Source organism: Hevea brasiliensis, chromosome 16 (genome assembly GCF_030052815.1).
Source record: "Hevea brasiliensis isolate MT/VB/25A 57/8 chromosome 16, ASM3005281v1, whole genome shotgun sequence".
In the NCBI taxonomy this organism is placed as follows: Eukaryota; Viridiplantae; Streptophyta; class Magnoliopsida; order Malpighiales; family Euphorbiaceae; genus Hevea; species Hevea brasiliensis.
Window position 1 is genome coordinate 68,873,403 of NC_079508.1, and position 14,334 is coordinate 68,887,736.

General features: G+C 25.1%; 1 pseudogene; it reads left to right on the forward strand.

The window, feature by feature from the left end:
• The first annotated feature begins 324 nt into the window (after positions 1 to 324).
• On the forward strand, positions 325 to 2,050 carry LOC131174444 (elicitor-responsive protein 3-like; annotated as a pseudogene).
• The last annotated feature ends 12,284 nt before the right edge of the window (positions 2,051 to 14,334 follow it).

Here is a 14,334-nt window from a genome sequence, read left to right on the forward strand (position 1 = left end):
ATAAATTTTCCTACAAACAAATATTGAAAAAATGTCTCATTAAGCTTAAAATCAATTTTTCATCACATAAGCCCTTATACTTTCCTAATTAAGTCTAACCAAATTTATACTTAATAAAATAATAATTTTTTATTAAAAATAATAATTTTAACATTAAATAATTTTTATCTATATATTTTAAATTTTTTTAATTTAAAAAATAATATTTTATTATTAAAAAAATTATATTTTATTAAATATAAATTTATTCGATCTTATCAAAAATTATAATTACTTATTTAACTCTAAACTTAATTTTTAAAAACATTATTAGCCTTCCTCGTTAATCATTCAATCTCACTATAAGATGCACAGATACCCAAAGGGCAGAGATCCAAGAACTCATTTCAATCTAAATTCCTGTTGAGTTTTAAGTCTTTTCTTTTTCGCTTTTTGGATTCAATTCTGGTCCAAAAATGCCTCTAGGAACTGTTGAAGTCCTACTTGTTGGTGCTAAGGGTCTTGAAAACACTGATTTTCTCAGTAAGTTCAAATATATCTCGAAAAAATTTTTCGTTGTTTATTTGTTTGTTGATTATAAAATTGAGATGTGGGTTTTCAATAATGAGATCATTATGTCCATAATGAGTGATGTTAATATATATTCATGCCTCTCTCTCTTTTATTTGTTCTACCTTTTTGTGTGTTGTTCTTGATCTGTAATTTTCTTTACATCGACCATTTTCCTTGTAGCTGAATCAATCGCTTTGGCCTACCAGTGGAATGTTGTTTAGGTGTTTTTCCCCCCCTAATAATAATAATTCTGGATTGATTTTTGACGAGGTTAAAATTCTTATGTGAGCAGATGGCGTGGACCCTTATGTCGTCCTCGCTTGCCGTACCCAGGAGCAGAAAAGCAGTGTTGCTTCAGGTATTTATGTCTCTAATCGCTCTGAATTCTTAGCTGCATTTCTAATTTTTACTTATCAGATTAGATTAGAAAAGATCAAGTAATATGTTAATACTTGCTTTGGTGTGGTAAGCACAAGAGATTATTGGCAAAACTATGCCTTCAATATGTATGCAATTGGCCTTGCAGTCAAGTGGAGCGTTTGTACCCAAGATGGAGATCATACCCTTCTCCTTAAAATTTCTGTTGTGCAAAAGAAAAGTTATACAATTTTGTGCAATATTGACAAATATAAAATCCTACAGGGAAAGGGAGTGAACTAGAATGGAATGAGAAATTCTCATTTGAGGTATCAGATGGTGACACAGAACTCACATTGAAAATCATGGACAGTGATGTTGGTGCTGCAGATGATTTTGTTGGAGAAGCAACGTGAGTGCAAGTTCCCATCTATATGTAACAAATTAGAATCTTCATAAATTCGGTTGAATTTTCTATGCAACACTGAAAATATAAAATATTGATTACGGGTTCTGTGATCCATTCAGCATTCCCTTGAGCCATTGTTTTTGGAAGGAAACCTCCCATCTACGGCGTACAAAGTTGTCAAAGAACAAGAATACAAGGGAGAGATTACAGTGGGCCTCACCTTCACCCCAGAGGTAATTACTGTGTTTCTACCTAAGCATAAGGAAAAGGGGAAGAGTGTAGGATTATTGAAGATGATTCAGTTGTCGATTACTTTACTCCAAGTTAGCAAATCATGTTAAGTCACTTCTTCTTAGTTTATGTCTTCGTGGACAAACATTGAATCGATAGATAAATATAGTTTTTCTAGTTTTTCCAGGCCGTAATGATAATAGTGTTGTTTCTTATTCCTCATTCTAGTATTGTGAAAACCGTGGTTTCCAGGTAGAGATGGACAACGTCGGAGTGGATGGATACGATTTTCGGTTATAATATTAACTAGCATCTTGGTGTGGAAATGGCAAGGACTGCTTTTGGTTTGGAGATGGCAAAGAGACTCTGTTTTTAACGTCGATGTGTTGTGAGAACTTGTTTTGATGTTGCAAATAATACCGATGTGTTTTAAGAACCTTTTGGTGTTGATTGATTTGGATTTGTGTTTGGCATTAATAATAGTAATTGTTTTTTTTTTTATATGTCTCAACAATTTTAATCAGAAAGTGTTAAAAAATTTAAATCATATTTTAATTATAAAAACTCTAAAATAATAAAATAATTTTATTTTTCGTTCCCATGCCATGTTTTCCCTTCAAAATAATATGGTCTACGAAATCGTTTTCAGTGCAAGCCTTGCTGCTGGCTATATTGAACAATATGGAAAACTTAAGCGAGACAAAGGCATAGGAGTCCTCCATTTTCATGAAGACTGTACAAATGTGTGTAAAAATACTAAACAATACAAAACTATATAAACTACAAGACTAATAGATTAAGAAAATTATGGTCAAATGCTTCCTGCAAAATCATGAATCCTCTGTTCATTACACACATGGGGAAAATAAATCGTTTGGATCCTTGATGCTTCACTTTAAGAAAAGCCAAAAAAAAAAAAAAAAAAAGAACTTCGTTTTCTATTCATTGCCGTGAAAATGGAAGAAAGTACAACATGAACATATTGCATTTGGGAAAACTTTCGCACAGTTGTCGCCCCTACATCTTCTGAACAAACTACCAAAGTTGAAAGACTATTTTACAACGGTTCAAATTATAGTCAATATCATATTACAAAAGCTAAAATACAACCACAAAGGTTATTGTTGAAAAAGGCTGCGTATTATCACAGATAATTATAATACCTAAACTGGTAACAATTACCTTGACTCTAGGAGTTCACCCTCCCACGCAGTCCCTTATTCTCCTTCAAGTGTGGCGGTTGTTGAGAACCAACGCTACTGCAACTTGGTAAGCTCACACTTCCTGACGGCACGAAGGAAGGACTATTCAAGGGTACTTGTGTCTGGGAAGCAAGTTGCTTCTCCGGAGCATCAAAGTGAACTGATATATCAGTTAAAAAAAGCTGGGTAAGCCAAAATCAGGAAGTGCCAAACTACCATCCTTCAGGGTCTGAGAAGCGTCAACTGGTTGCTGAAAGTAACTTTCCCTCAGGGTTTGAGAAGTGTCAACTTGTTGCTGGAAGTAATCCTCCCTCTGGTTTTGAGATTTTGCAAACATTTTAGCTAGAAAATTTTTATACATACTTAATTTATCATGAATTTAATAAATAATAAATATCATGAGATTTATATAAAAAATAAATAAATTTTATATAATTATATTTCAAATTCATGATTGATTAAATTAAAATAAATTTTTCTCAAAAGTTATTATTATATTTCAATTCTGATAATGACTATACGTGTGTGGGTCTTGCAAATAATGACAAACCGTAAAATCTTTTTCTTCAAAAAAAAAAAGAAAAATATATTTTAAATTTTGTGGCATCCTGATAAAAAAGTCTTAGTTATTTTAATTTTAGAGAAATTTTAATATATTATTATTATTTTTAAATATATCAATTTTGCTAATTTATTATCATTATAATAATTAATTTATATTTATAAAATGTATTTTAATTTTTATCTTTCTAATTCAAAGAGACTTTAAAAAACAAATTCTCCATGCTTCGTAGCTCAACAGTTTTTCTTGAAATATTCCCCATTAGATTCTCATATTTTATTAAATTTAATTATTTAATCACTACTTTTTTAAAATTGAATTAAAATGTCAATGTATTTTGTAAAATAAAACTCTTTAATTTTTTTTATTATATTTTTAATAAAAAAAATTAATCAATTTATTTTAATCTAAATCATAAAGACAGTTAAAATTAAGTGATTAAATAATATAAATAATTAAAACTATGGAAATTAAACAGTATAAATATATAAGGCTAAATAGATAAAATTATTTTAATTGAATTTTAAAGAAATAACTAAATAATTGATCTTAGCCAATTATAAACCTAATAGTAATTTATTTATTTATTTTATGTCTTCCAACTGTTCCCACTTTCATTTTCTTGCTTTTTCCTATCCCCTATGTCTTTCTAGACTATTTAGATTTTATCATATCAGTATATAAAAAATTTAAAGTCACTTTTGAACGATTAAATTAAATTGAGTTTATGTGATACCAATTTTCATATAGCAAAGAACCTTTTGAACGATTTATTCAAAAGTTATGTTTGTTTCAAGAAAAATAATTTTTATATGAAAAATATTTTTATCATGAAAATATTTTTATTATTTTAATATAATATTAAAATATTTATATATATTTTTATTATATATATATATATATAAATAAAAGTATGTCTACATTTTAATAAAATTATCAAAATTTAAAAATAAAAATAACTTTCTCTTTTTAAAAATATAAGTCATTTTCTTTAAATATAACTTAATTTTCTCTTTTATTAGAAATAATATTTTCCGTGAAACAAATGGAGCCAAAAATCAATTTTTCATACTTAATAAAATAAATTTTATTATTAAAAATAATAATTTTAACATTAAATAATTTTTATCTATATATTTTTATTTTTTTTTATTTTCAAAAATAATATTTTATTATTAAACTTTCAATATAAAATAGCATTTGCTTAAAAATGTTTTTATTATTAATTACAATAAATATTATGTGTGAATTTTATCATGATTAAAAATAAAAATATTTATTATATGTATAATGGTTATATTAAAAAATAATAATTTTTTGTGTAATCATGAAAAAATCGTGTAAGTTGTGTATCATTTTCTGCTTGAATCTTACATTATAAATAATGAAAAAGCAAAAAGAAAGAAAGATTATTTTTAAATATAATTAAATAGAGTCTTATGATTTATATTTGGTAAATTAATATTTTGATTAAATTTGTTAATAAAAAGTGTATTAGTAATCGATAGTCGTGACCCCACATTGCTCAGGAGTTATTAAAATTTCCAAACAAGGATTTGATAATTAAATAAATTCCACAGCTTCTTGTAATTATCAACTATCTGAGTGACTTTATTCTACGTATGTATAGATATACTTTTTTTTTTTGTTAAAAATGCTAAAAAAATAAGCCCTTCATTGGAGTACCGCACAAATAAAAACTGTCTAAATAATGAAGAAAATCTCACAAAATTAACCTCCCTTATAGACTGATACTAGTGATGAATATCGAGAAGTTATTCTTCTCAAAAAAAATAGAAGAAGAAAAGACATATATGTGATCATGCTAGCGGGTAATTTTCTAAGAAATGATGAGTTATCTATGATGATAAAAAACAGTGCTCTATGAAATGAAATTTAGATTTTTTGATTCTATTTTTTATTGTCAGAGTGAATAGAGAATTGATTTAAAGCAGAAAAAAATTTATCATCTCTTAAAAAATAATTTATTATAAAATTAAATATATTATGCATATGATCTAAGAAATTAATGTAAATTCAACTGTAGTTAAGCTTTTTATTTATCAAATTTTAAATAAAAGTGAGTCAAAATATAAAATAATTTTAAAGTTCTAAAAATAAAAAGTAATTGAATTGCTAATAAACATCTATCGCACTTATTTTGCATTAAAATTTTAAGACTAAAGCTATTTTTTAAGGAAAAAATATTATTTTAAATATTGTTAAAAAAATAATTTTAAAAAATATTTTACTATTTTAGAATTTTAATAATTAAAATTTATTAAATTTATTTTTAAATTAATTTTTAATTAATATTTAAAAAAATACTTTTTAAAACAACAATTTTAATAGTATTGCCAAACAAATCTTTAAACTTTCAATATAAAATAGCATTTACTTAAAATATTTTTATTATTAATTACAATAAATATTATGTGTGAATTTTATCATGATTAAAAATAAAAAATAATAATTTTTTGTGTAATCATGAAAAAATCGTGCAAGGTGGGTATCATTTTCTTCTTGAATCTTCCATTATAAATAGTGAAAAAAGAAAAAAAAAGAAAAATTATTTTTAAATAGAATTAAATAGAGTCTTATGATTTATATTTGATAAATTAATATTTTGGTTAAATTTGTTAATAAAAGGTGTATTAGTAATCGATAGTCGTGACCTCGCATTGCTCAGGAGTTATTAAAATTCTCAGACAAGGATTTGACTATCAAATAAATTCAACAAACTTCTTGTAATTATCAACTATCCGAGAGACTTTATTTCACGTATGTATAAATATACTTTTCTTTCACAAAAATACTGAAAAATAAGCCCTTCATTGGAGTACTGCACAAACGACAGCTGTCTAAATAATGAAGAAAATCTCACAAAATTCACCTCTCTTATAGACTGATACTAGTGATGAATATTGAGGAGCTATTATTCTAAAAAAAAAATAGAAGAAAAAAGACATATATGTGATCATGCTAGCAGACTTCCTAAGAAATGATGAGTTATCTATGATGATAAAAATCATTGCTCTATGAAATGAAATTTAGATTTTTTAATTTTATTTTTTATTGTCAGAGTGAACAGAGAATTGATTTAAAGCAGAAAAAATTTATCATTTCTCAAAAAATAATTTATTATAAATTTAAATATATTATGCACCTGATCTAAGAAATTAGTGTAAATTCAACTGCAATTAAGCTTTTTATTTATCAAATTTTAAATAAAAGTGTGTCGAAATATAAAATATTTTTAATGTTCTAAAAATAAAAAGTAATTGTATTGCTAATAAATATCTATCGCACTTATTTTGCATTAAAATTTTAAGACTAAAGCTATTTTTTAAGGAAAAAATATTATTTTAAATATTGTTAAAAAAATAATTTAAAAAAATATTTTACTATTTTAGTATTTTAATAATTAAAATTTATTAAATTTAATTTTAAATTAATTTTTAATTAACATTTTTTAAAAAAATTCTTTTCAAAACAACAATTTTAATAGTATTGCCAAACAAATCTTTAAACTTTCAATATAAAATAGCATTTGTTTAAAAATATTTTTATTATTAATTATAATAAATATTGTGTGTGAATTTTATCATGATTAAAAACAAAAAATATTTATTATATGTATAATGTTTATATTAAAAAAAAATAATTTTTTGTGTAATCATGAAAAAATCGTGCAAGGTGGGTATCATTTTCTGCTTGAATCTTACATTATAATTAGTGAAAAAGCAAAAAAAAAAGAAAGATTATTTTTAAATAGAATTAAATAGAGTAAGATTATTTTTAAATAGAATTAAATAGAGTCTTATGATTTATATTTGATAAATTAATATTTTGGTTAAATTTATTAATAAAATGTGTATTAGTAATCGATAGTTGTGATCCCACATTGCTCAGGAGTTGTTAAAATTTCCAGATAAGGATTTGACTATTAAATAAATTCAACAGCTTCTTGTAATTATCAACTATTTGAGAGATTTTATTTCACGTATGTATAAATACACTTTCATTTCGTTAAAAATGCTGAAAAGATAAGCTCTTCATTGGAGTACTGCACAAACAATAGCTGTCTAAATAATGAAGAAAATCTCACAAAATTCACCTCTCTTATAGACTGATACTAGTGATGAATATTGAGGAGCTGTTCTTCTAAAAAAAAAAAGAAGGTAAAAGACATATATGCGATCATACTAGCGGATAGTTCTCTAAAAAATGATGAGTTATCCATGATGATAAAAAAATAATACTCTATGAAATGAAATTTAAATTTTTTTGATTCTATTTTTTATTGTCAGAGTGAACAGAGAATTGATTTAAAGCAGAAAAAATTATTATCTCTCAAAAAATAATTTATTATAAATTTAAATATATTATGCACTTGATCAAAGAAATTAGTGTGAATTCGACTGCAATTAAGCTTTTTATTTATCAAATTTTAAATAAAAGTGAGTCGAAATATAAAATAATTTTTTTTTATAAATTTTCCTACAAACAAATATTGAAAAAAAAATGTCTCATTAAGCTTAAAATCAATTTTTCATCACATAAGCCCTTATACTTTCCTAATTAAGTCTAACCAAATTTATACTTAATAAAATAATAATTTTTTATTAAAAATAATAATTTTAACATTAAATAATTTTTATCTATATATTTTAAATTTTTTTAATTTAAAAATAATATTTTATTATTAAAAATTATATTTTATTAAATATAAATTTATTCGATCTTATCAAAAATTATAATTACTTATTTAACTCTAAACTTAATTTTTAAAAACATTATTAGCCTTCCTCGTTAATCATTCACTCTCCCTATAAGATGCACAGATACCCAAAGGGCAGAGATCCAAGAACTCATTTCAATCTAAATTCCTGTTGAGTTTTAAGTCTTTTCTTTTCGCTTTTGGATTCAATTCTGGTCCAAAAATGCCTCTAGGAACTGTTGAAGTCCTACTTGTTGGTGCTAAGGGTCTTGAAAACACTGATTTTCTCAGTAAGTTCAAATATATCTCGAAAAATTTTTCGTTGTTTATTTGTTTGTTGATTATAAAATTGAGATGTGGTATATCAATAATGAGATCATAATGTCCATAATGAGTGATGTTAATATATATTCATAAGCATCTCTCTCTTTTATTTGTAATACAATTATGTTTGTTGTTCTTGATATGTAAATTTCTATAAATCGACCATTAACCTTGTAGCTGAATCAATCGCTATTGCCTACCAGTGGAATGATGTTTAGGTTTTTTTCCCCACCTAATAAAAATAATTCTGGATTGATTTTTGACGAGGTTAAAATTTTATGTGAGCAGATGGCGTGGACCCTTATGTCGTCCTCGCTTGCCGTACCCAGGAGCAGAAAAGCAGTGTTGCTTCAGGTATTTATGTCTCTAATCGCTCTGAATTCTTAGCTGCATTTATAATTTTTACTTATCAGATTAGATTAGAAAAGATCAAGTAATATGTTAATACTTGCTTTGGTGTGGTAAGCACAAGAGATTATTGGCAAAACTATGCCTTCAATATGTATGCAATTGGCCTTGCAGTCAAGTGGAGCGTTTGTACCCAAGATGGAGATCATACCCTTCTCCTTAAAATTTCTGTTGTGCAAAAGAAAAGTTATACAATTGTGTGCAATATTGACAAAGATAAAATCCTACAGGGAAAGGAGTGAACTAGAATGGAATGAGAAATTCTCATTTGAGGTATCAGATGGTGACACAGAACTCACATTGAAAATCATGGACAGTGATGTTGGTGCTGCAGATGATTTTGTTGGAGAAGCAACGTGAGTGCAAGTTCCCATCTATATGTAACAAATTAGAATCTTCATAAATTCGGTTGAATTTTCTATGCAACACTGAAAATATAAAATATTGATTACGGGTTCTGTGATCCATTCAGCATTCCCCTTGAGCCATTGTTTTGGAAGGAAACCTCCCATCTACGGCGTACAAAGTTGTCAAAGAACAAGAATACAAGGAGAGATTACAGTGGGCCTCACCTTCACCCCAGAGGTAATTACTGTGTTTCTACCTAAGCATAAGGAAAAGGGGAAGAGTGTAGGATTATTGAAGATGATTCAGTTGTCGATTACTTTACTCCAAGTTAGCAAATCATGTTAAGTCACTTCTTCTTAGTTTATGTCTTCGTGGACAAACATTGAATCGATAGATAAATATAGTTTTTCTAGTTTTTCCAGGCCGTAATGATAATAGTGTTGTTTCTTATTCCTCATTCTAGTATTGTGAAAACCGTGGTTTCCAGGTAGAGATGGACAACGTCGGAGTGGATGGATACGATTTTCGGTTATAATATTAACTAGCATCTTGGTGTGGAAATGGCAAGGACTGCTTTTGGTTTGGAGATGGCAAAGAGACTCTGTTTTTAACGTCGATGTGTTGTGAGAACTTGTTTTGATGTTGCAAATAATACCGATGTGTTTTAAGAACCTTTTGGTGTTGATTGATTTGGATTTGTGTTTGGCATTAATAATAGTAATTGTTTTTTTTTTTATATGTCTCAACAATTTTAATCAGAAAGTGTTAAAAAATTTAAATCATATTTTAATTATAAAACTCTAAAATAATAAAATAATTTTATTTTTCGTTCCCATGCCATGTTTTCCTTCAAAATAATATGGTCTACGAAATCGTTTTCAGTGCAAGCCTTGCTGCTGGCTATATTGAACAATATGGAAAACTTAAGCGAGACAAAGGCATAGGAGTCCTCCATTTTCATGAAGACTGTACAAATGTGTGTAAAAATACTAAACAATACAAAACTATATAAACTACAAGACTAATAGATTAAGAAAATTATGGTCAAATGCTTCCTGCAAAATCATGAATCCTCTGTTCATTACACACATGGGGAAAATAAATCGTTTGGATCATTGATGCTTCACTTTAAGAAAAGCAAAAAAAAAAAAAAAAAAAAAAGAACTTCGTTTTCTATTCATTGCCGTGAAAATGGAAGAAAGTACAACATGAACATATTGCATTTGGGAAAACTTTCGCACAGTTGTCGCCCCTACATCTTCTGAACAAACTACCAAAGTTGAAAGACTATTTTACAACGGTTCAAATTATAGTCAATATCATATTACAAAAGCTAAAATACAACCACAAAGGTTATTGTTGAAAAAGGCTGCGTATTATCACAGATAATTATAATACCTAAACTGGTAACAATTACCTTGACTCTAGGAGTTCACCCTCCCACGCAGTCCCTTATTCTCCTTCAAGTGTGGCGGTTGTTGAGAACCAACGCTACTGCAACTTGGTAAGCTCACACTTCCTGACGGCACGAAGGAAGGACTATTCAAGGGTACTTGTGTCTGGGAAGCAAGTTGCTTCTCCGGAGCATCAAAGTGAACTGATATATCAGTTTGAAAAAAGCTGGGTAAGCCAAAATCAGGAAGTGCCAAACTACCATCCTTCAGGGTCTGAGAAGCGTCAACTGGTTGCTGAAAGTAACTTTCCCTCAGGGTTTGAGAAGTGTCAACTTGTTGCTGGAAGTAATCCTCCCTCTGGTTTTGAGATTTTGCAAACATTTTAGCTAGAAAATTTTTATACATACTTAATTTATCATGAATTTAATAAATAATAAATATCATGAGATTTATATAAAAAATAAATAAATTTTATATAATTATATTTCAAATTCATGATTGATTAAATTAAAATAAATTTTCCTCAAAAGTTATTATTATATTTCAATTCTGATAATGACTATACGTGTGTGGGTCTTGCAAATAATGACAAACCGTAAAATCTTTTTCTTCAAAAAAAAAAAAGAAAAATATATTTTAAATTTTGTGGCATCCTGATAAAAAAGTCTTAGTTATTTTAATTTTAGAGAAATTTTAATATATTATTATTTTTTTTAAATATATCAATTTTGCTAATTTATTATCATTATAATAATTAATTTATATTTATAAAATGTATTTTAATTTTTATCTTTCTAATTCAAAGAGACTTTAAAAAACAAATTCTCCATGCTTCGTAGCTCAACAGTTTTTCTTGAAATATTCCCCATTAGATTCTCATATTTTATTAAATTTAATTATTTAATCACTACTTTTTTAAAATTGAATTAAAATGTCAATGTATTTTGTAAAATAAAACTCTTTAATTTTTTTTATTATATTTTTAATAAAAAAAATTAATCAATTTATTTTAATCTAAATCATAAAGACAGTTAAAATTAAGTGATTAAATAATATAAATAATTAAAACTATGGAAATTAAACAGTATAAATATATAAGGCTAAATAGATAAAATTATTTTAATTGAATTTTAAAGAAATAACTAAATAATTGATCTTAGCCAATTATAAACCTAATAGTAATTTATTTATTTATTTTATGTCTTCCAACTGTTCCCACTTTCATTTTCTTGCTTTTTCCTATCCCCTATGTCTTTCTAGACTATTTAGATTTTATCATATCAGTATATAAAAAATTTAAAGTCACTTTTGAACGATTAAATTAAATTGAGTTTATGTGATACCAATTTTCATATAGCAAAGAACCTTTTGAACGATTTATTCAAAAGTTATGTTTGTTTCAAGAAAAATAATTTTTATATGAAAAATATTTTTTATCATGAAAATATTTTTTATTATTTTATTATAATATTAAATTAATGATATATATATTTATTATATATATATATATATATAAATAAAAGTATGTCTACATTTTAATAAAATTATCAAAATTTAAAAAATAAAAAATAACTTTCTCTTTTTAAAAATAAAAGTCATTTTCTTTAAATATAACTTAATTTTCTCTTTGATTAGAAAAAATATTTTCCGTGAAACAAATGGAGCCAAAAATCAATTTTTCATACTTAATAAAATAAATTTTATTATTAAAAATAATAATTTTAACATTAAATAATTTTTATCTATATATTTTTATTTTTTTTTATTTTCAAAAATAATATTTTATTATTAAACTTTCAATATAAAATAGCATTTGCTTAAAAATGTTTTTATTATTAATTACAATAAATATTATGTGTGAATTTTATCATGATTAAAAATAAAAATATTTATTATATGTATAATGGTTATATTAAAAAATAATAATTTTTTGTGTAATCATGAAAAAATCGTGTAAGTTGTGTATCATTTTCTGCTTGAATCTTACATTATAAATAATGAAAAAGCAAAAAGAAAGAAAGATTATTTTTAAATATAATTAAATAGAGTCTTATGATTTATATTTGGTAAATTAATATTTTGATTAAATTTGTTAATAAAAAGTGTATTAGTAATCGATAGTCGTGACCCCACATTGCTCAGGAGTTATTAAAATTTCCAAACAAGGATTTGATAATTAAATAAATTCCACAGCTTCTTGTAATTATCAACTATCTGAGTGACTTTATTCTACGTATGTATAGATATACTTTTTTTTTTTGTTAAAAATGCTAAAAAAATAAGCCCTTCATTGGAGTACCGCACAAATAAAAACTGTCTAAATAATGAAGAAAATCTCACAAAATTAACCTCTCTTATAGACTGATACTAGTGATGAATATCGAGAAGTTATTCTTCTCAAAAAAAATAGAAGAAGAAAAGACATATATGTGATCATGCTAACGGGTAATTTTCTAAGAAATGATGAGTTATCTATGATGATAAAAAACAGTGCTCTATGAAATGAAATTTAGATTTTTTGATTCTATTTTTTATTGTCAGAGTGAATAGAGAATTGATTTAAAGCAGAAAAAAATTTATCATCTCTTAAAAAATAATTTATTATAAAATTAAATATATTATGCATATGATCTAAGAAATTAATGTAAATTCAACTGTAGTTAAGCTTTTTATTTATCAAATTTTAAATAAAAGTGAGTCAAAATATAAAATAATTTTAAAGTTCTAAAAATAAAAAGTAATTGAATTGCTAATAAACATCTATCGCACTTATTTTGCATTAAAATTTTAAGACTAAAGCTATTTTTAAGGAAAAATATTATTTTAAATATTGTTAAAAAAATAATTTTAAAAAATATTTTACTATTTTAGAATTTTAATAATTAAAATTTATTAAATTTATTTTTAAATTAATTTTTAATTAATATTTAAAAAAAATACTTTTTAAAACAACAATTTTAATAGTATTGCCAAACAAATCTTTAAACTTTCAATATAAAATAGCATTTACTTAAAATATTTTTATTATTAATTATAATAAATATTATGTGTGAATTTTATCATGATTAAAAATAAAAAATATTTATTATATGTATAATGGTTATATTAAAAAAAAAATAATTTTTTGTGCAATCATGAAAAAATCGTGCAAGGTGGGTATCATTTTCTTCTTGAATCTTCCATTATAAATAGTGAAAAAAGAAAAAAAAAGAAAAATTATTTTTAAATAAAATTAAATAGAGTCTTATGATTTATATTTGATAAATTAATATTTTGGTTAAATTTGTTAATAAAAGGTGTATTAGTAATCGATAGTCGTGACCTCGCATTGCTCAGGAGTTATTAAAATTCTCAGACAAGGATTTGACTATCAAATAAATTCAACAGCTTCTTGTAATTATCAACTATCTGAGAGACTTTATTTCACGTATGTATAAATATACTTTTCTTTCGTCAAAAATACTGAAAAAATAAGCCCTTCATTGGAGTACTGCACAAACGACAGCTGTCTAAATAATGAAGAAAATCTCACAAAATTCACCTCTCTTATAGACTGATACTAGTGATGAATATTGAGGAGCTATTATTCTAAAAAAAAAATAGAAGAAAAAAGACATATATGTGATCATGCTAGCAGATAGTTTCCTAAGAAATGATGAGTTATCTATGATGATAAAAATCATTGCTCTATGAAATGAAATTTAGATTTTTTTAATTTTATTTTTTATTGTCAGAGTGAACAGAGAATTGATTTAAAGCAGAAAAAATTTATCATTTCTCAAAAAATAATTTATTATAAATTTAAATATATTATGCACCTGATCTAA